Consider the following 21,294-nt stretch of genomic DNA (forward strand, 5'->3'; position numbering starts at 1 on the left):
CATTTTCTACAGACAGACCATGCAAATTTTAGGACCCAACATCGAGTTCAATCATTTTAGAACCCGCCGCCCTCTTCCACATTCTTCACCCACCCTTCCATCCCATCAGTTCCGAAGACAGATCATTGGACTCGAAATGTTAACTTTCCTTTCTCATGAGATATGGACACGAGCTGCTGATTTTGTTCAGACCTTTTGCCTTTACTTCAGGGAACTTTGCTTGTCCGTTGTAATCGCCAGTCTGCTGGAAGCTTCTGATTGCAGGATGAGATATTCAGAGGAGATGACAGGAATGGCAAGGGCTGGACCATTCCCATTGTGAAGGTAGACGTACTAGGTTGGAAGATGTTTATCGAAGGGCAGAGATAGCTCTTTGAGTAACCGATTAACTTTATGAAGAGGATATATATGTATGAGAGTGATCAGCCTGTATTTGGAAGGAATAGAGTGACATAAATGAAATACAGGAGACGAGATGTTTTGAGGAGAATTTGGGAGAATGCTTTCACCATTGGTTATCTGGAAATCATTATCTGAGCACGTGGTAAAGCTACGTGTCATGACAACGTTCTAGCAGTCTGTAGCCGAACCCTTTAAGAGCCAGAGCACACGTGGATAAGGAACAGATACTGGAACGTGTGACCAGGACTGACAGACGTGAGATGGGTGTCCTGAACGCAATGGGTCAAAGAGAAATTTGTGTGCTTAAAGGCACTGCCGGGCGCGGCTCTGTGGCGCAATGGATAGCGCGTTGGACTTCTATGTCACTGCTCAGGTTGCAATTCAAAGGTTGTGGGTTCGAGTCCCATCAGAGTCGAATTTTGTTCTATGGTTTGGAAGGCGGTCAGAGCAGACTCGGCTGCTCATCTGCAAAACCAACAATATTCGTGCAGAAAAACAAGTGTCTTGAAACGGAACATTTTCCTCTCACAAGTTTAAATTTTCGATGTCTATTTATGATAGAGACCAATAAACATCTGTTAGTCAGTACACAACACGATGATGTGTGTAGTCTGGAAAAAGACACAAAATTGTTGTGTCAGCCATGATGATATTGAATCATGGAGCGGGTCGAGATCAGTGTTAACAATGGGCTCCTTTGTGTCTGTGCCATTTCTGGTCCAGATTTTTAAACAACCACAATAAGGACAATATGAATTAAACGCCACGAAATATTTTGGTCTCACCTCCACATCCCTTCCCTTCCAGCTGGAATAGACAGCTCTTGTTTCAGCTTTAGATCAGACAGCGGAGGGTTCTGACACGTTCTCCTACAGGCTGAATGTTGCTTCACATGGGTTTCAAAGTGGATACATGGAGCAAGCAATTGCATGGATTCAGGGGATTCAGGGCAGATTTCCCCTTTGCTGGGCTGGAATTCTGGCCAAGGTAATGAACGTGAATTTCTGACATTTTGAATCTTACTCTGGATTCTTGTGACTTTACCAATTAAACTGAAATTCACTTGCCCTTGCATAATATTATTCAGTCTTCACTGTTAATAAAACCATGCCACGTGCTCGTGGGTGCAGTATGCTGAATATTGTTGTCGTTGTGTGCAGTGTGGGTCGATGTGTCATATGAATATGCCGATGGAAGTTGGTAAAATTTCAGTGAATCGAATTCCCTGACGAAGTGAAGCCGATCGAAGGAAAATCCCAGCCCAGTGGCGACATAACATTTCCGGTGATCAACGCAGGACACCACTGTAAACGTATGCAGCATACAATAAAGTCGATTTTCGCCACATTTTTCTATGGCACATTTTCATCACGTTTGCGGGACATTATTGTAATCTCTAAGCTCTCACATTCTACAGGAAGAACATTCAAATGGCCGACTATCCATTACTAATGTCCTGAATTCACACACACACGCGCATATATGCGCATATTTATATATCCACACAGATATAAATGTATGTGCGCATGCATGTATATGTCTGTGCATATATATTTAAAAGTTGCAAAACAACGTTGAGAAAAAAGCATTTATTCTAAAATAATATGATTTTTTGGAGTGCTCTGTCCTTGGGAAATGCCTCAGTTACTTAAGACCAGCCATAAATACTCCCTGAGTGAATATCCAACACTCAATAGAGATACAGAGGTGATTTTTGCAAAAAAAATGACGTGTTTCATACCGCTGATCCTGCGCTGTTAAATTTATCTCTTTGGACATTTTGACTGTTATGAGAAAAACTGGAATCGAAACGATAACGATGTTTATAAGTATTGCTGTGAAGATTACAGAATTGCAGCAGGAATATTTTTCGTGTCTTGTTACTGGATATTTTTGGGGGAGATGAGTGAGCAGCATATGGACTCACTCCCTTCTCTGTGATTGCAGCCAAATGTTCCAATGCAACACATGAAAGGATAAAGGTGCATTACATTGGCAGGTCAGTTCCCACTCACGATAGTATAGTTTCACTTTGATTATCGCCATCGTCCAAAGTATTAGCTGATTTGGGAGATCATGATCCTGAGGGTATGCTGAGACATTGCGAGAATTAATCCCACACTGTTGGCTTCACTTTATATCATAAACCAGTTATGCAGCGGTCTGAGCAAACCGGCTTCCCTTTCATGCTCAGTTTTTTTTTACAATTTATAGAAGTTCACGTGGACCAAGCTGCTGAACCTTTCCTCACAATCAGCACATTCTGTACTTAGTCGCAGTCAGTTGCAGGTGTTATGAAGTTTCTTTCCAATTAACTTTAACCAATTACAGAGTGTGAACGTAACGCGTACCCATCATGGCCGCCCAGACTCCCTGTCACGGTGAAATTCATTCCTTGCGTGCCTGCACGCATCTTCACAAATATATTGGGATCAGCTTCTCAATAATCTTTCCAGCGAAAAAGTAATCATTTTCGAATTCAACTGCTGTAGAAGGAAAAGGATAACTTTCCAAACTTCTCTTTATCATTCATCGCTGGTTTTGAAGTTCTAAAGTCTTGATATAGATCCATCCGAATGAAGAAATTTCCCTCCTGTTTACTCTCACCAAATTCTCATCGCCTGGAAACCTTCCATACGGACACAACTCAGTTTTACCTGGTGTCACGCCACATGATCTATTCGTTTTTTCCACCAACCCATGAAACCTCGCCTTGTCTTTTCAAATGGCATTACCCCTAACTACATCGATGGCTTCCTTTCCATTTTTTTGTTTCCAAGTAAACGCTGCCCATTCTTCCTGACGTCTTTTCATTCCAGTCATCGCCATCCATGTCTTTTATTGTCTCTTTATATCCCTGTATAGTCCATGTTGGGAAAGGATGCTGGGTCCAATGCAACACATTAAAACCCTGTCTAATGCTGTGTACTGCCATTACCAATGTAGGGAAAATAGGAGCTAGTTCAGGCAAAAGTGAATCCGTTGGTTGTCGCGTAATGGATCAATCTCTGACTGGGAAGTGACTGTTTTTCCACACTTTTCTCCAAGGTCTGAACATTTGCTAAAGCAACACACTAAGGGAACATAGAATGCCTACAGTTCAGAAACTGGCTATTCAATGCAACCAATGCACACCAATCCTCCAGGGATTAACTCTCACAGAACAATTTCTTACCCTTTTTCTCTTCATTTGCGCATGAAGTAGGCAACTTACTGACAGTCAACCCAGTTGTAGACAAATCATATCTCTGGCGCTGTGAGGCAGCAGTGATAACCAGTGAGCCACCTTATGGCGCTGTACAATATTGCAAGGCACATGCGGACGCATTTGTCATGTGATTCCAGTCAAAGATGCTCTACTTTGTTGTTGCCCTTACCAGGAACAATAAATTCTGATTCCCTGACCAAGAAATGAACCCAAACCACAGCGGTGAAAGTGCTGCATCGGAACCACTGGTCGACCAGGACAGACGGCATGTGCAATTGTGCCTTCTCTTAACAGCATAGCTTTCTTTTCCTGTGATGAGACATTTCTATCGAAAAAGAATGCTCGTGACACCGTGCTTTTACAGCACAGAATAATACATCATGTCAGTACCAGTCATCAAACATCCAACCATTCTCCTTTTCAGTTACCACTACTTGGCCCACAGTCACAGTAATGGGCGGCACGTTGGCACAGTGGTTAGCACTGTTGCCTCACAGCGCCTGAGACCCGGGTTCAATTTCTGACTCAGCCAACAGACTGCGTGGAGTTTGCACGTTCTCCCCGTGTCTGCGTGGGTTTCCTCTGGGTGCTTCGGTTTCCTCCCACAGTCCAAAGATGTGCGGGTCAGGTGAATTGACCATGCTAAATTGCCCGAAGTGTTAGGTAAAGGGATAAATGTAGGGGTATGGGTGGGTTGCACTTCGGCGGGTCGGTGTGGACTTGTTGGGCCGAAGGGCCTGTTTCCACACTGTAAGTAATCTAAACTAGCCTGACGTCTGAAGTGTTTGTCTCAATGAGACTTTCCATGCAAAGTTTTAATTTCAAATGAACCAGCGACAGAGACTGAAGTCAGATACCGTCACATTTGTTCATGACCTGAGAGAGAACTGAACCTCATTTTGACCCATAGATGGAACTAAACAGACACATCTTTTGAGAGTGACAAAGGCCTCAGGACATCCCAACTAACATAAAATGAGGAATTGAACCGTTTTCCCTCTTCTTTCTTCATTACTAGATTAAAAACCCGATTCTGTTGACATAAGCAGAGGGGTAAACTGTCAGGAGGCTGTCCTTCGAAGACTGGCCCAATCGTGAATATTTGGTATCTGCAAACCGTCGATGTCTCCACCTTTGAGGCAGACTGGCTAGCTGTGGTCTTCCAGCCTCTGACCGGTTTAATTTGGATTCCAGCGCATTCCTGTCTCTACATAAGGAACAGAAGCACACACCCCCATCCCTGTAGGTTTTCGTCCCCCACTGTTTCACCGTTAGTTTACTGCTTCTAATGAGTCACGTTTTTCTTCCTGCCAAACGAAGGCATTCTTCGCATCAGAAGCTTGTCATCCACATGGTCCTCAGAGGAAAAACACGGATGTGGACTTCCAAACTGAAACAGATGAGGCCTGGTCTGCTTAAAAAAATGACTTTCAGCTTTTCCTTCAAAAATAAGTCCTGACAATACATACAACGCACCTTCGGATGCTTGTTGCAAAGTTGTAAGGAAATTCAGCAAGGCTGCCGTGAGAATGGAGGTTAAAAACCTTGGTTTACAAAACCAGCCTCGAACCACTGAGTTATGGAAGAACTAAATTCTGAGTCGTTTTGAGTCTGACAAAAGATGATGACCTCGAGCAGAACAAATTCGTTCAAATCAGTTTGTGATACAAACTTCGTTTTATGTGACAAAATGCGCCTTGAAACCCACTTCTTTGATCGCTTGTTTGATGTCACACTTTGTCAGCTTCCCAAGTTCTCATAATGGAACAGGGATCAACATTTGTTTAACCTCCCGGCAGAGTAAAATCTTTGACGTTTCTATTATGATTTTGGTGTTAGCCAGTCACATCCTGAAAATGGCAACAGAAGTGTTTCAGATGGGAAAGAAAGCAAATGGAACTCTGGCCTTCATCGGTCACAACGTTGGGTATCGTGGTTTGCATCTGATGTTGTAATTGTATAAAACTTCTGTTTGGCGACATTTGGAGTACTGTGTGCAGTTCTCAACTCAAAATAGGAAGGATGTGGAGATTTTGGAGAGGGTACAAAAAGGGTTTATCAGCACGTTACCTGTATTGTGTTTTTAAAGGTGTGTTAGGTGTAAGAGGAAATTAAACAAAGATGGATTACTTTGTGAGAGTATCAGAGGCTGACAGGCGACCAGGTACAGGAATATAACGCTAGGACAGGATAGATAATGTGAATAGTCAGAATCTCTTTCCCATGTGTAAGTTTCAAATACTAGAGCGCAGAGGTTTAAGGTGAGAAAGAGAAAGTTTAAATGATGTGTGTGAGGCAAGACTTTTTATTCAGAGAGTGGAAGTTGCCAAGCGAGGTCTTGAAACAGAACTGTGAGTAAAGTTTTGAAGTGGCATTTCGACAGAAACATGAACAGGCAGGGAATAGAGGGATATGGACCATGTACATTCAGATGGGATGAGTTGAGAATAGCATTGTGGTGGGCCGAAGGGCCTATTGCTATGCTGCACTGTTCTATTTTCTAACTTCCCAGCATTTAACCGATCAAAGCACTTCAGAATCTTGCATGTTTCATTCAGTTTCTCTCTCATTTTTCTTAACTTTAATTGGTTCATTCTCAATCTACTCCACTTCTTATTATAAAATCCCTCCATTCCCAATATCATCCGAGTGAAAATTATCTGGCCTGCCTCTGATACAACAATACCTTTCCTTCGGGCACACATGCTGTTCATAATATTCTAAGTGAAGTATGACTTGTACCTTGCATCGTTTTAGTACGACCTCCCTATATTTAGCCTCATTCCCTCTGTAAAAATTGGCAGCATTTGATTTGCCTTCTCTATTATTTGAAGACCCTGTAAGCTAATTTTTTTTCTGATTGATAAACAAGAACTCGCACAAACCTTTATGTTTTCAGTCTAAAAACAAGTACTGTTAGCCTGACAGAAAGTCAGGAGCATGTTGCAATGAGTGAGAAACAACATATCAATAAAAAGTAACTGGACTCTTAGAAACAAATTTCATAAAAGAGAATTTGTTTCAGAGCCTGTTGGATTTTATTTGTTGGTGTGAATATAAATGGCAGAATAGATAAGGGTGTGGTGGGGGTGGGTGTTGGCACGGTGGATATGGTTTATTTCAGAAGCCCTTGTGTGAGTTTCAATAAGGGCTAGAATAGAGCCCCTTAAAGGTCAATAAGGTTACCGATGTGTGGAACTAGAGGAGATGAGTGAGATCATAAACAAAAAAAAAGTCTTGTCAGTATTTACTCTGGAGAAAGACATGGTAACTCGGGAACATTGGGAAATAAATTGCCATGTCTTGGAAAAAATCCTCAACAGAGAAGAGAAAGTGGTGGAATGTTAAAACAAGTAAAAATAGATCAATCCTCAGGAGCTCATTAGGTCGATCGGAGAATATTATGGGAAGCTCGGGAAGAGATTGCAGTGTCCCTTACAGAGATATTTATATTATCAACAGCCACAGTGAGGTGTTGGAAGACTGGAGGTTGGCGAATGCTGTTCCAGCACTTAAGGGTTGCAGGGAAAGCCAGGAAATTACAGCCCCTTGAGTCCATTGATGGGGAAGTTGTTGGAGGAGATTTTGAGGGAAAGGAGCTACGTATATTTGGAAAGGCAAGGACTGATTAGAGATGGTCAGCATGGCTTTATGAGTGGAAAACCGTGTTTCACAAACTGGATTGACTCTTCCTGGAGGTGGCCAAGAGATAGGTAAAGACAGAGCAGTCAGCGCTGTCCAAATGGACGTCAGCAAAGCATTTGACAAGGTTCCAAGGGTTATTGAACATCTAGTTAAGAGGAAAAACGACGTTTACATAAGGATCCTTAGACCTCTATAGGGTCATATGGGGGTGGCATGATGCCTCAGTGGTTAGCACGGCTGCCTTACAGCACTGGGGAACCGATTTCGATTCCAGTCCTGGGCGACAGTCTGTGTGGAGTTTACACGTTCTCCCCATGTCTGCGTGGGGTCCTCAGGTGCTCCAGTTTCCACCCACCGTGCAAAGATGTGCAAATTAGGTGAATGGTTTTTGGTGGGATGTCCTTCAGAGGGCCCGTATGGAGTTGCTGGGCCAAATGGCCTATTTCCACACTCTGGGGACTCACTGAAGGTAGCCAGGAAGGAACTGAAGAATGGAGTTAGAACAGCTAGAATGGGACATGAAAAACATTATTGGGAAGGATTATGGAAAACTATAAGGCAATCTCCACATATGTGAGGAACAAGAGGATTGTCAGCGTGAGGGTAGGGCCTGTCAGGGATAGTGGAGGGTACATGTGCGTGGAGTCACAGGAGGTAGAGGAGGTCCTCAATGAATACTATGCTTCAGTATTCACTACTGAGAAGGACCTTGTCATTTGTGAGGACAGCGTGAAAAGGACTGATATAAGTGAACAGGTTGGTGTTAAGAAGGACGATGTGCTGAGAATTGTGTAAAACATAAAGATAGATACGTCTGTTGGACCAGACGAGATATGCCCAAAGTTACTGCAGGAAGCGAGGGAAGGGATTGCTGCGCCTTTGGAAATGACCTTTGCACACTCACAGACCACCGGAGTCGCACCAGATGATTGGATGATGGCAAATGTCACTCCCTTTTTCAAGAAAGGGAATAGGGATAATCCTGGGAATTACAGACTTCACTTTCTTATGCCTGTGGTATGCAAATTATTGGAGAGGACTCTGAGAGCGCGGATTTATACCACCGTAGAAAACCATAGTTTGATTAGAGATAGTCAGCAGGACTTTATAAGGGACAGGTCAAGCCTCACAAATCTTATTGAATCCTTCGAGAATGTGACAAAACACCTTTATGGCTTATTCAGAAAAGAAACAGAGGCATGGGATACAGGAAACCTGTCTGTCTTGATATGGAATTCCTGGCTCATAGAATACAGAGGGTGATGATAGATGGGAAGCATTCAGTATGGAGACCAGTGACCAGTGGTGTTTCGCAGGGATCGATTGCAGGAACTCTGCTCTTTGTGATTTTTTTTTATAACTACTTGGATGTAGTTGTGGAAGAATGGGTTGGTAATTTTGCCAATGACATGGAGGTTGCTGGAGTGGTGGATAGTGTAGAGTTCTGTTGTTGGTTGCAGCAGGATATTGTCAGGATGCGGAGCTGGGCTGAGAAGTGGCAGATGGAGTTTAATCGGGAAAAGTGTGAAATGATTCATTTTGGAACGTCGAACTTGAATGCAGAATACATGGTTAAAGGCAGAATACTTGGTCGTGTTGTGGAACAGAGAGATCTTGGGTTCCACGTCCATCGATCCCTCAAAGTTGCCACCCAAGCTGATAGGTTTGTTTAGAAGGAATATGTTGTGTCGCCTTTCAATTGCTGGGGGATTGGGTTTTCAAGCCGTGAGGTTACGCTGCAGCTCTATAGAGCCATGGTTAGAACCCACTTGGAATATTGTGTTCAGTTCTGATCCCCTCATTACAGGGAGGCAGCTTTAGGTAGGGTAAATTGGAGATTTACTCGAATGCTGTCTGTGCTGGAGAGCATGTCTTATGATGAAAGGTTCAGGGAGGTAAGCCTTTTGTCATTGAAGTGAAGAAGGGTGATGGGCGACTTGGTAGAGGTGAACAAGATGATGTGAGACATAGATAGAGTGAATAGTGAGAGACTTCATTGTACCATGGCATAGATGGCTATTGTCAGTGGGCATAAATAATTTTAAGGTGATTGGTGGATGGGTAAGGAGAAATTTCAGAGATAGGTTCTTTACACAAAGAGTGTTGCGTCGTTGGAATGCACTGGCAGCGGTGGTAGGAGAGACAGATACATGAGGAATATTTAATGGACTTTGGATAGGCACATGGATGTCAGTAAAATTAAGGGTATGTAGGTTAATTTGATCTCACAGACAGATAAAAGGTTGGCATGGCATCATGGCCGAAGGGTCTTGTACTGCACTGTTCTGTGTTCTATGTTCCATGTGGTAAACTGGGTAATAAGCCTAGATAATTGTAAAAGGATATGGCATTCAGGAGGAGCGAGGGAACTGGATACAAAATTGGCTTGATGGTAGGAAACAGAGGGTGTTGGGAGACATGTTGTTTTTCTGTCTGGAGACATATGACCAGCGGTGTAGTGTGTCCCAATATTGGTTTCCTGGTAAGTAAGTTTTTTGGGTGACATAAAATTGGTGGTAAATTGGATAGTGAAGAAGGTTATCTATGAAACAACAGGATGGACAGTACTGCTGGGATAGTGGGCTGAAGAATGGCAGGTGGGGTTTAATTAGATAAATGTGAAGTGTTCCATTTTGGTGAAACAGACCAGGGTGGGACTTGTGCAGTTAATGTTCGGGCCCTGGGTAGTGTTGTCAGTCAGTGACCCAGTGATGCAGGTACACAATTCCTTGCGAGTGGCGACACTGGTAGACAGGCTGGTGAAGCAGCTGTTTGTGATGGTTACCTTCATAGGGCAAAGCATTGAGAGTAGGATTTGGGATGTCATGTTGTGGCTGTACAAGACATTGGTACGGCCTCCATAAAAGCATTGTTGATCAGTTGTTCACTTAGCTCCTTTAGGGAAGGACATCTGACATTCCCACCTGGTCTGGCCTACGTGTGAATCCAGATCCACAGCAATAAGGCTGACCCTGATCTGCCCTCTGGGTAATTAGCAGTGGGACAAAGAATGCTGTCACCCTCATTCCATGTATGAATAAATAAAGATGCATATGTCTCTTCCTACCTCTGCAAACCCCTCCAGCTGCAGCAATCTGTACTTGGCTTTGTAACACTGTTCAGGCCCGGATCACTCTCTGTAACACTCTCACCACCTCCAGCACCTTCACCTTTCCCTGTTCCTATTGTGTCATTAAACCCTGACAAAGATTCCTCTTCCCACTGTACTCCCCCCGCTTGCAGACGCTTTGCAATCCCTTTAACACTGACTGCTTAAACTCTCTCTCATTTCAGGATTTTAAGTACTTTGTGGTAATCGTCTAAGCCTCATAATATGATATGATCCATTTTGTCCTGAGTGAGGGATGGGTAGGAATTCCTTGTTGAGGTTTTGTCTGCTTCAATGGAATGTCCTTTTGTTGAGTGTTTTACACTGTTCATTCAAATGTTTTCCACTGTTCATTTACAAACACATGTTTAGCCTGTTACCTTGGTCCGTTCTCCTCTCAAACTCATGTAATTGACTGTTTTAGTTTCTAGATGTAGCTTATCCTTTCTGTGATTCACTTTAAAATTTTGTATTACTTTAAACTACACTTTACACATTTTCCCAGAAGATCTCCCCAGGTGACATTACTCACTAAGTTTCATGACACAACGGTGGCTCTGAGGTAGTTACGTCCCTTGCCAGTTGCACAATATGTTATTCAACAAAACACTGAAAAAAATTCTACAATCTCCTATTTGGATATCACTCTTGTCGGTGTGATTGTCAAGATTATATGAACATTGAAGTTTCACTAAATTATCACAGTCTTCATTAAAAATTTCGATGAGTTCCACTTTAATGCAATGATGAGCAATGAAATGTTATCAAGCGGCCTAAAACTGTTTTGGTGCTTGTGTCCTTGGCAAGTAGTAGCCAGAATTTACATTCAGACTGACTCGACTTCATGGTCTGAGACCAAATGCTTTCTCTGTAATGCCTTTGATACCCATTATTGTTAGCGTTACCCATTTTGCCTGAGTTTCTGCAAGTTTGTGAACCATTGAATATTTATGTCCATCTTTTGTTCACCCTGAAACCATGTCTCCCTGGTGTCTAAATCTCTTTTATGTCTGTGGCACAAATCAGCCCACCTTGCTGCAGAGAGTTTTTCCATTCCAAAAAAAAACATAATTTACTCTTTCCTACAATTTCCTGTCACAAATCGATTCGCTGATGTACAGTTTTCATTAAAATTTGTCCCTTCCTGTTCCTATCTTCTTGCCTTCAGACACATCCACATGCTGTTCACATGCGTCATCTTTTCTATTTGGATTTGGAAAGCTCCTTTCATCTGAACCCTCTGTCAGTTTCAAGCCCTGTCCATAAACCTACCGACATGATTGGCCAGGATACTGTTCCCAGCTCAGCTCCGGTGGGACCCCATCTTAATGGATTTTATTTTGAAATCAGGTATGGGATGTGGGTGTCTCTGGCTGACCAGCCTTTCTTGCCCAGCCCTAGCTGCCCTTACGCTGAGTAACTTGCTCGGCCATTTCAGAGGGTAATTGAGAGACAATCACTTTGCTGTGACTATGTCGTGCAGACCACGTGAGAATGGGCAGATGTCCTTCTCTGAATAACAAGTGATTGGATTTATTGTACATCAGTAATGGTATTTCTAGATTGTCAATTACTATTTTGAACATAATTTATTTCAAATTCCACCATTTCAGACGATGTGGTTCAAACCTGCCTCTCCAGAACATTAGCTGAGGTTTGGGATACATTCTCTAGCAACAATATCACTCGGACATTACTTTGTCTGCTCACAGGCTGTTTATCCCTGAACACTGATACCAATGTATCATGAAGCTAAACCTGTTTTTCCTTCATGATTGATACTGATTTCTTCCTGCACTCTGATGATATCACTCAGTCTCTCTCCATGTGGTATGCCTCACTGTGTGGGTCTAATTGCTGCTCCTGTCAGCGTCTCTCACTCTTGTAGCTACTCCAGATCCTGAGCCAACAGAATTCTCCATTCCAGACAGACGCACAGGCCAGGGATGGAGACTGGGATTTTCCAGATCTCTGTGGGACACGGTACTATTCTCCATGTGTGACCCTCATTTCATCAGTCTAAGTTCCCATTCTGTCTATTTCTCTGTCTCCTGTAGGAACTCAGGAATTTTCTGACTCAATAGATTTCCCAGCAGTTGGGTGTCTTATCCATCACCACATTGAAGATAGTTGGTCAGCCAGAGAGGCAAAGCGCAGAGAGATCTGGAGCCTTCAATAAATCCTGCAGTGAGGTAAGATCACTCACCATGCACAGAGCAGAGAGCAGCGAGAGGACTCCAAACATCAGCTAACAGTGCTGGAGGTGGAGCAGTGTACAAACACACCAGGTTCAATCACCACGTCTACTGTAAGTTTTGTTGTTCTGAGACAGTATCGGGAGTGTCACAGTTATCAATCCAGACCTGTGCTATCTTAGTGAGCACCAGCATAACAGAGGGGAAAGCAGACTTCCCATGAGTGAGTGGTAATGCTGCCTCGGATCTTTATGTTCTGTGTTCCCCCTCCAACACTGTACATATACCATGTCTCGTGGACCAGTGTCTTCAATAATTTGTAACTCCTATAACAGTTCCTGTCCCTGTAACCTCCATTTCCCTATGGTCCCTCCCCATATTTAAAATGTACTGTATTTCAAACTATTATCCCTACCTCTCTAACTTTCTTCAGTGTCTACATCATGCTTTATCTCTATAGTCTCCTCCTCCAATAACTAGAGACAGAGGCATGCAGCATGGAAACACTTCCTTCCATCCAACTAGTCCATGCTGATCACTGTTCATGAGCGAGTCGCATTTGCATGTGTTTGGTCCACATCCCGTCAAACCTTCTCTTCTCCATGTATCTGCCCAAATGTCTTTTCCATGTTGGAATTTTACTTTTCTCTACCCCTTCCCCAGACACTCATTCCATACGTGCACCATCCTTTGTGTGGAAATGTTCTCCACTGGTCGCTTTTATGTATTTCCCCTCTCACCTCATATTTCTGCCCTCTCGTTATGGCTTCCCCTAACCTGAAGTAGAGACCTTCACTATTCGCCCGACGTATACTCCTCATGGTTTTATAAACATTTATAAGGTCACCCCTCAGCCACCTCCGCCCAAGGGAAATACAAAGGATCGTGATACAAATATCTCTGCCACGGTCCCCGCTGTGACTTTGCCACATTGTTGTGGGATACACGTGTTCAGCACTTGGGCGTTCTCTACCTTTATGTTCTAAGATCTCCAGCACCACCTCTTCTGTAATGGGACTCTTTACAAGCCATCACTGTTTCTTTCCCTTTGTTTCCTAGTCTTTGTCCACAGTATGTTCTGACATGGAGTATTCATTTCAGGTCGTGCCCATCTCCTGTGGTTCTAAGTATGGATGACCTTCTTGATCTTTGATGGCCCCTCTTGTCTCTCTAGTTGCTTTTTTGTACTTGTATGCTGTAGAATCTCTTTGCATTCTACTTAACCTCATCTGCGAAAGCTAGCTCATCGCCCTGTTTTTCTTTCCAGTTTCTCCAACCTCTCTGTTTCTGTCAAACCCTCCAGTATCAGTAACATCTCTGTCAACCTTCGCTCCTTTTGCAGTTTTGGAAAATGCTTCCTGAAGCAGGAGGATCAGAATTCTACACAATACTCCAACTGGAGACACAGCAATGTCTTGTACAGCCGTATCATGATGTACCAACTCAGGTACTCAATGCTCTGACCCATGAGGGCAAGTGTGCCTAATCCCCGCCCTGTCCACCTGTGACGCCACTTCCACGGAACAATGTAGCTGCACCCCTTGGTCACTCTCCGTTCGACAACACTGCCTAGAGCACTGCCATTAACTGTGTTAGTCCTCCCTGGTTTATCTTAACAAAATCCAACACCTGAATTCAACTCCCATCTTTCATTTCTTGACCCACTGGCTCAGTTGATTAAGATCACCTTTGATAACTGTATTCACTGCCAACTATAACAAGTATTTTACTATCCACAAACTTGCAAACAATAATTCATATATTCTCGTTTATGTCAATAATGTACATGTGTGGGCCCTGCACCGATCCTTATGGCACACCGGTGCTCAGAGGCCCCCAGTCTGCACAACAACCCTCTCCCAAAATCCTCTGTCTCCTACTGTTAAGCCAATTTTGTGTCCGTTTGTCTCGCTTTCCCTGATCACATGTAATCTAAACTTACTAACCAGTGCACTACGATAAACTCTGTCAAAGGTCTTGCTGAAGTCAGTATAGACAACGTGCACTACTCTGCCTTCATCCATCTCCTTGGTCACCTCTTCAACAAACTCTATCAAGTTTGAGAGACAATTCTCTGTACGCACAAAGCGGTGCTGACTATCTCTAATCAATCATTGCCTTTCCAAATGCATGTAACTCCTGTACCGCGGAATCGCTTCCAACAACATTGGCACCACTGACATCAAGCTAATTGGTGTTTATGTCCGTGGCTTTCCCTCGCAGCCTTTCCTAAATACTGGCACAACATTAGCCACCCTCCCGCTCCCAGCTCACCACCCGTGGTTGTCAGTGATACAAATATCTTTGTAAGTTTCTTCCCTAACTTACACCAATGTCCTGGGATCTACTTGATTAGTTCCCAGGAAGTTGTCTAATTTTAATGCGTTTTAAAACCTTCAGCACCTCCTGTTCTCCAATGTGGACTCTTTGAATACATCACTGTTTATTTCCCTGCTTCCCCAGTGGTTTTTTTCCACAGTAAGTTCTGACTTGAAATTTTTGTTTCAGACCGCACCTATTTCCTGTGGGTTTACACATGGATGGCTTCATTGATCTTTCTGGATTCACGTCCTGTCTCGAGTTAATCTTCTGTTGTTAATATACTTGTAGAATCTCTTTGGATTTTCCTGAACCTTATTTACCAAAGCTCTGTCAGTTCCCCTTGGGCCCTCATGATTTCCCTCTGAAGAATATTACTACACCCACAATGTTCTTCAAGGGATTGACATAATCCAGCTGGCTGTATATGACATGTGCCCCTTTCTGTCTTGACCAGGACCTCAATATTCCCAGTCATCCAATTTTTCCCACTTGTGTCAGCATTGTCCTTCACACTAACAGGAATATGCTGTCCCTGAAATCTTAATTTATCTCTCTTTTGAAAGAATCCCACTTGCCCAACGTCCCTTTACTTCCAAATAGCCTCCATGAATCAACGTTTGGACGGTCTTGCCTAATACCTTCTGGACTGGGGCAAGGCCATTTTTGATCTTTAACTTGTGGACCAGGCCTGTCCTTTTCCATCGCTATTTTCAAACTAATAGAATTGTGGTGACCTTGCCAAAGTGCTCCCCACAAACACTTCATCCCCTTTCTCACCCTTGTTTCCCGAAGGGAGGTCAGGTTTCACCCCTTTCTCCAGTCGGACCAGTTACATACTGACTGAGACAGTTTTCTTGTGCACACTGAACAAATGCCTCCCATCCAAGCTGTGAATATTATGGCAGTCCCAGTCTATGTTTAGAAAGTTAAAATCACCGACCATTACAACGCTAGCTTTCTTACAGATATCTGAGATCTCCGACGTATTTGCTGCTCAATTTCCCGCTGACTACTGTGGGCCTGTAGTACAGTCATATCAAACTGATTATTAATTCTTATTTCTCAGTTTCACTAACATAGCTTCACTGGGTGATCCCCAGGAATATCCTCTCTCAGTGCTGCAGTGATGTTTTCACTGATCAAAAATCCACTCCCCCTACTCTCTTGCCTCCACTTCTATCCTTCCTGTTGAATCTGTCCTCTGGAACAATGATCTGCGACTCCTGTCCCTCCCTCAGCTTTGTTTCTGTAATTGCTGTGATTTCCCAGTCCCATGTTCCCATCCATGCCGTGTGTTCATCTGCCTTACCTGTGAGGCATTTCACATCAAAGTAAATGCAGTTTAATTGATGCGTATTACCTCATTGCCTGCTGTGCTCTTGCCTGTTTATCAATTGAAATTACTCTGTTGAAATGCTGTCCCAGCCTCAACCTTCAGATTATAGCCTGAGACCATCCCCCTCACTGTGGACAACACCCTTACCTTTCATGTCATCTGCAAACCTAATAATGATACCTTCTGCTTTCACATCAGAGTTATAAATGCCCATAATGAACAGCAATGGCTTCTGCACAGATCCCTTTGTTACACCAACTGGGCAAAGGCTTTCAATCACAAAACTAACCCTCCAACAATTTGCGATCAAATTTGCCAACTTGCCTTTGATGCCATAGTCTCTTCCCTTCTGGACTAGCCTTCCACGAGGGACCTTGTCAAATGCCTTTATGAATTCCATGTAAACCATAACATCTGTACGGCCCTCATCAATATCTTCAATCGAGATTTCACAGAAATCTCAGTTGATTTCATCAGACATTATCTTACTCTTACAAATTCATGCAGACTATCACTTATCGATCCCTGCCTTTCCAGCTATTGATCCATCCTGTCCCTCAGAATTGTTCCCAATTCCTCGCCCCCCCCCCCCCCAACTGCAGTCAGACTATCTGCTCTGCAATTACCTGTCCTATACCTACTGCCTTTCTTGAACAAAGGAACCACATTAGCTATCCTCCAGTCATTCGGAACTTCATCTGTGGCCAGCAAAGTATTAAATATATCCACCAGGGCCCCAGCAATCTCATCCCTTACCTCCCATAGCAGCCTGGGATACATTTCATTGAGCACTGGGGAGTTCTCCACCTTTATGCCTGTGAAAATATTTAATACCTCCTCCTTATTGATCTTAACATGTTCTGGAAACTTACCATCCCTACTAAAATCCCCGGCCACAATGCCTTTCTTCTGTGTGAATACCAAGGGGAAGTATTCATTTGAAGACGTCACCTACTTCCTCTGGCTCCATGCACAGATTGTCCCTTTGGTTTCTCGCAGGCCTCCCTCTTTCGCTGGGAATCCACTTACTCTCACGATGCTCATAAAATACCTGTGTTTTTTTCGGCAATCGTATCTGCCAAACATATTTCTTGACCATTGTTTGTCCCTCATTTTCGACAAACCCACTCGCACTCTCTATACTTGTGAAGGGCTTCACCTGATTTTATTGCACTGTATTTTCTTTATCAAAATCACGATATCACTTGATCAGTATTAGATGGACTTGATACCTTCACTATTCACTCTTCAAGGAGCACACTGGCTCTGCATTCTCACTGCATCACTTTATAATACTCCCCTTTCCTAATATGGACCCAACTGTAGATAGTTCTCTCAGTATATGTTTGCCAGATCCTCTCTAATGATCGCAACACTGATGGGAGACCCAGGTGTGTGGGGGACAGGCAGGAGGTTGTTTGGCTGCAGAAGCGACCCCAGGATGGTGTGCTGCCTCCTGGGTGCCAGGTCAAGGATGTCTCTGAGCGGTTACTGAACATTCTGAAGGGGAGGGTGAACAGCAAGAGGTCATTGTGCATATCAATCCACATGACAGGGGTAGACAAAGGGATGGGGTCCTGAGAAAGGAGTACAGGGGGTTAGGTGAGAAGTTAAAAAAGCCGGATATTGACATTAATGATCTCCAGATTATTCCCATTGCCACGTGCCAGTAACGATAGAAATAGAAAGAGAGGCCAGATGGATGTGTGGCTTGTGGAGCTGGTGTTGCGGGCAGGATTTTCAGTCTTGTATCATTGGAGTCTCTTCTGGGGTAGAGATGACCTGTACAAAGGGATGGTTTACACTTGAATCAGAGGGGCACCAGTATCCCAAGGAGGAGATTTCCTCGTGTTACCCAGGAGGATTTCAATTACTTTGGCAGGGAATTGTGACTCTAAGTAAGAGAGGGACCTTCGGAAAGTCAGAGGAAATTCATCAGCCATCAAGATCAAGTTACCTATTCAGGATATCCGGGGGCACAGATATTTGAGGGAAAAGAATTTTGGTTTAAAAGGCATTTATTTCAACACACGAGGCCTGACTGGTAAGGCAGACGAGCTCAGTTCATGGATTGGCTCTGGGAACTGGGATATTACAGCCATAACAGAAACATGGTTGAGAGAAGGGCAGGACTGGCAGCTCAGTGTTCCAAGATACAGAAGCTACAGGTATGACAGAAGGACAAGTAAGTGAGGAAGGGGAGTTGTCATTTTGATAATGAAGGACATAACAACAGTGCTTCGGGACAATACTGTTAAGCAGTCATCAAATGAGTCCATATATTTAAAAGTTAGAAACAAAAAGGGGGTGATCAGTCTGCTGGGATTGTGTTATAGACCCTCAAATAGCCAGCGGGTATGAGAGGGGCAAATGTGTAGTGAGATTGCAGGTACCTATAAAAATAATAAAGTAGTATTGGTTGGAGATGTTAACTTCCCTGGATTGACTGGGTCACCCAGAGTGTAAAAAGCCCGTAATGAGTGGAATTTGTCAAAAATGTCTTAGAAAGTTTCCTAAACCAAGACGTAGAGGGTTCTACTCTACTCAAGTGGATGCAACACTGGACGTCCCCTCAGGAAATGAGGTCAGGCAAGTGACTTAAGTATCATTCGGAGAGCACATTCCATCTAGTGACCACAACAGCCTTTGTTTTAACATACTAATGGAAAATATCTGACAGGTTGACAGATTTAGGTCTTAAACTGGAAGTGGGTCAAATTGGAGCCATCCAGCAGGATCGACCAGGGGTTGATTGAGTGATGGTAAAAATCATACAACACCAGGTTTTAGTTCAGATGGTTTACAGAGGAACATCGATTATCTGAACGTGATGGGCGGGCGATGTTTTGTTCGGATAATTGATTATCCGGTTAATTGATTAAATGCCTTTCCTTTTGGGGCTCAGAGTTTTCAGTCCAGTCTGCACCCTGTTCAGGTGACGAGGCAACAGCAAGCCATGAGCGAGGCCCCACGCCCTGCCAGACCCCCAAACACATCCAACACCGCCCTCACCTGCCCCTAAATGTCGCCAACCCAACTGCCCCAAACCCACCCAACAGTGACCCCTGCCCCCAAAATCTTCTGACACCACCCTCCACCCGCCGCCTGCCTCTACTTCCTAAACACCTTCGACATCATCCTCAGCCTGTCCACAAACCCGCCCAACACCGCACCCTGCCCACCACACCCACCGTCCAATCCATGTTCACGCCCGTCTCACCGGCCCCCTGCCCCCGTTCATCCCCTCCTCCTTCTGGGCAGCTGGAGTGGAAACCAGTAGTGAGATATCTACTGCCTTTGGTGGGGTACGTCTTCAAATAGCACACACACACATGCACACACACGCTCAGACAGCCACAAACAACTTTTTACTGCAACATTTCCGTCCTGTACAGGACACTGTTCTAGAGAATATATGGGAAAGGGGGGTTTAGGATTCACCCCTATATAGAACTCCAGGGGAATTGTGGCGAGAGGGAGAGAGGATGGGAGGTCATTCATTTGGAGATGGTGTCTGGGCTCGATGTCCAGGACTGTTCTCGGCACCATTTCAGTCAGCTGAGGTCGATTTTAATCAGTGTTAACAAAACAAAAAAAAATCAGGTTTGAAAGAGCTCTTTGATGTAATGTTTCTATCGGGACCTCGAAATCTCCTTTGGATAATCTGATATTAGGTTAATTGATATTTGGATAACCGAGGTCCCTCGGTATTTGAAAGTGCTAGATTTGGAAGCGATAATGGTCACTCTAAAAGATGAAAGACTTAATCTAAGCTTGTTTAATATTTCATTCCATTACACTGCCATCCTGTTGCTATAAATTCGGTGCCTTAGGATTGTGCTCCACATCCACGTGATGAAGAAGCAGTGCTTCGAAAGCTAGTGCTTGCAAATAAACCCGATGGCCTATAATCTGGTGTTGTGTGATTATTAACTTTGCCCACCCCAGTCCAACACCGGCATGTCCAAATCATAACTAAACACGATTGGGTCAGTCTGTTTGAATGGAAAGGAATGACTGGCAAATGGGAGTGTGATCTCAAGAATCCAGTATGTCCCTGTTAGGGTAAAGGGAAAAGCTGGCAGGTTTAGGAATCCCTAGCCGGTGAGAGGTGTCATCACTCTGTTCAGGAAAAAGAGGAAGGTACACATTGTCTTTAATTTTTCGGTATACATGAAGCCTCTTACAGTCCGAAAGACACAATCAATCTGGGGAGACCCAAAAGGCCTCTCAGATCCCTGCAGAACTCCCAACCTGCAGAACCAACCCGAAATCATTTGACTTTCAGTTCCTATAAGTCTCATTATCTGTGTAACATCCTCCCATCACTAGCACCCCAATATTAATGTCATCTCCTCAAGCCTCTCTATCAACTACTCATCTCCATAACCTTCTCCAGCACTTACACCTCTATCTGTGTAAACGTCACCCTCCCCAACAACCCTTCCCACTTTTACCATTCTGGAGGATGTTACTAATGCTCCCATTTCTGTGAATCTGTCTCCAACCAAAATTACTGCCCTCTGGAAAATCTGTCAGACTCCACACCCTCCGTATCTAACGAATCTGCAGAACCTAAACCTTCCTGTGTCCATAAACATCATCCATGACTACCATCTATATCTCTGTTTGGTCCTCCAGTCGACACAACCCACTTTCTCTCTAAACGTCTCCATTAACCTAAAACACTCCTGTCTGTGTAAACCACTCCATCCTACCAACATTCTTATCTGTGTATACTGTTCCATCCCTCCCAACCTCGCCATCTCCATGAACTCCTGTAGGCCCTACATCTCTCCACGTTTCTGGAACACACCGTGGCTCTATTGTCCTCCCTCCCTGTGAAACACCTCCAGTCCCCACCACCCTCCCAGTCTGCGTCATCTGCTCCATATCAGGTCATTGGTGTTTCTGTTACCTCTGGCACTCCGAGCAAACCTTCCCAGTTGTGTCTACCATTCAGATCTCATCCTCTCAAGCCTCCTGAAACACCTTCCTGCCATTGTGACCCTCCCTATTTAGAACATAGAACAGTACAGCACAGCTCAGGTCCTTCGGCCCTTGAGAATGTGCTGAA

General features: G+C 43.9%; 1 non-coding gene across 1 annotated transcript; it reads left to right on the forward strand.

Annotated features, from left to right (window-relative positions):
• The first annotated feature begins 725 nt into the window (after window positions 1–725).
• trnar-ucu (transfer RNA arginine (anticodon UCU)) lies at window positions 726–817 on the forward strand. The gene is given in 2 exon segments: window positions 726–762; window positions 782–817. It is a non-coding gene; the product is annotated as a tRNA-Arg (tRNA).
• The last annotated feature ends 20,477 nt before the right edge of the window (window positions 818–21,294 follow it).

The sequence above is a fragment of the Hemiscyllium ocellatum genome, unplaced genomic scaffold, assembly GCF_020745735.1.
Source record: "Hemiscyllium ocellatum isolate sHemOce1 unplaced genomic scaffold, sHemOce1.pat.X.cur. scaffold_199_pat_ctg1, whole genome shotgun sequence".
NCBI classification, from domain to species: domain Eukaryota; kingdom Metazoa; phylum Chordata; class Chondrichthyes; order Orectolobiformes; family Hemiscylliidae; genus Hemiscyllium; species Hemiscyllium ocellatum.